Raw genomic sequence first — 2,850 nt, forward strand, 5'->3', positions numbered from 1 at the left:
AGCCTACAATTGACGCTAATAGTACTAGTTTATCACGGGATTCCCAAATGTTTGAAATTTCACAACATATCAGAATTCAAACAAGTATCGATACAATCAATGAAAAATTACGCAGAAGTGACATGAACAGCAAAATATACTAATATAGAACTCCAAATAGACACATTATCTAGTACAAACAGTCCCCACATAAGGGAAAATTCCTAAGTCAGCTTTATTTAAATGGGTAAATAAAATAAATAACAAAACTGGAAATTGTCCCTCCTCTTGCAATGGATTGCTACTGGACAACTGCTTTTGTACATTAAATGGAGAGTACAGTACACATCTAATTAACACCAATGGATTTCTTTTCACAGAATAACAATCTTTGGGTACTGTACTGCATAGTGTGGGAATTCTGAGACATTCTGGGTTGCTGCAGAGTGATTCATTTTCTAAAATAGACAGTGTAGTGGTGTACACTGTTAACACACTAGGCATATTACACGGGCCACTTGTTCACTCCTTTTGTACACACATCAGTTAGACTGAGGTAGCAATGGAGTTTAAAAGAAGACATTCATACATGGCACTGAATTTAAGATAGAAGTGAATTTAAAGCAGTATTTGGAATCTCTTCATGCAATAAACCAACAGTCTGCTGCTGATTTAATGATTTCTGAGACACACTCTTGAAGACTGAAGTCAATAATGACAGCCACTACTGAAGGAAACTAGCTTCACCTCTGGATAATGATGACAAGAGGACAGCTCCCCACTGTCTCTACCAACAAAATGAATGCAATCTTTGAATCAGATCAGAACTAGTTTGTTGAGTTCCTGCATGGCAATCTTCAGATCAGAAAAATAGTTGTTAGATACAACACCTTTTAACACTTGAGTAAAAAAACTTGCTGCTAAATCCTGATATTAAACAGTTGAAAAATTTGATTCTCAGTGGTCAAAAGCAGCATACAATAACTAATGACAGAAAACAACTGTACCAATCTTAGAAACAAACATGTGATAGACCTTCTCAGAACACACCCACATGGCAAAAGTGAAAAAGAGGACAAAAAAATTATTAATGTCATTGGATGAAAACGATACTTTTCAACTTAAGATAATATAGTTACTAAAAATATTTTTAGTTAAGCAACTAGTTTCAGCTCGAAAAGCCATTTTTCGGTTTACACACATAGCAGGGTCTCTCAGAAATAAAAAGGCAGCAAACTCACACTATGTGCTACTGTTCATCATGGCTTACAAATTACAGTAGAAATGCTACTGTTTGTTGTACTTTAAAAACATTTAAAATGGCTTTTTGGGCCAGAACTAACTGTACAGGGTGATTCAAAAAGAATACCACAACTTTAAAAATGTGTATTTAATGAAAGAAACATAATATAACCTTCTGTTATACATCATTACAAAGAGTATTTAAAAAGGTTTTTTTTCACTCAAAAACGAGTTCAGAGATGTTCAATATGGCCCCCTCCAGACACTCGAGCAATATCAACCCGATACTCCAACTCGTTCCACACTCTCTGTAGCATATCAGGCGTAACAGTTTGGATAGCTGCTGTTATTTCTCGTTTCAAATCATCAATGGTGGCTGGGAGAGGTGGCCGAAACACCATATCCTTAACATACCCCCATAAAAAAAAAAAAAAAAAAAAAAAAAAAAAAAAAAAAATCGCAGGGGGTAAGGTCAGCGCTTCTTGGAGGCCAGTGATGAAGTGCTCTGTCACGGGCTGCCTGGCAGCCGATCCATCGCCTCGGGTAGTTGACGTTCAGGTAGTTACGGACAGATAAGTGCCAATGTGGTGGCGCTCCATCCTGCTGAAATACGAATTATTGTGCTTCTTGTTCGAGCTGAGGGAACAGCCAATTCTCTAACATCTCCAGATACTGTAGTCCAGTTACAGTAGCACCTTCGAAGAAAAAGGGACCAAAATCTTTATTGGCTGAAATGGCACAGAAAACGTTCACCTTAGGCGAGTCACGTTCATACTGAGTTGTTTCCCGCGGATTCTCAGTGCCCCATATACAGACATTGTGACGGTTGACTTTCCCGTTAGTGTGGAAAGTTGCTTCATCACTAAACACAATCTTTGAAACGAAAGATTCATCTGTTTCCATTTGAGCAAGGATAAAATCACAGAAATCGATTCTTTTAATCTTATCAGCTGCAGACAGTGCTTGAACCAATTTCAGACGATAAGGTTTCATAACTAACCTTTTTCGTAGGACTCTCCATACAGTTGAATGTGGAATTTGCAGCTCTCTGCTAGCTCTGCAAGTCGATTTTCCTGGGCTGCGAACAAATGCTTGCTGGATGCGTGCTACATTTTCATCACTCATTCTCGGCCGTCCAGAACTTTTCCCTTTGTACAAACACCCATTCTCTGTAAACTGTTTATACCAACGTTTAATACACCACCTATCAGGAGGTTTAACACCATACTTCGTTCAAAATGCACGCTGAACAACTGTCGTCGATTCACTTCTGCCGTACTCAATAACACAAAAAGCTTTCTGTTGAGCGGTTGCCATCTTAGCATCAACTGACGCTGACGCCTAGTCAACAGCGCCTCAAGCGAACAAATGTACAATTAAATGAAACTTTATAGCTCCCTTAATTCGCCGACAGATAGTGCTTAGCTCTGCCTTTTGTCGTTGCAGAGTTTTAAATTCCTAAAGTTGTGGTATTCTTTTTGAATCACCCTGTATAATTAAGGAGAGGTCTTATTAAAATACAACAGCTTAAATGGAAAAAATATCACCTTCATTCATTATGAAGGTTGTCGTAATGTCAGAGACATTTTGAATGTATCACACATATGTAAATTTAATTACCTGAGCAGA

This window comes from Schistocerca piceifrons, chromosome 2, assembly GCF_021461385.2.
Source record: "Schistocerca piceifrons isolate TAMUIC-IGC-003096 chromosome 2, iqSchPice1.1, whole genome shotgun sequence".
NCBI lineage: Eukaryota > Metazoa > Arthropoda > Insecta > Orthoptera > Acrididae > Schistocerca > Schistocerca piceifrons.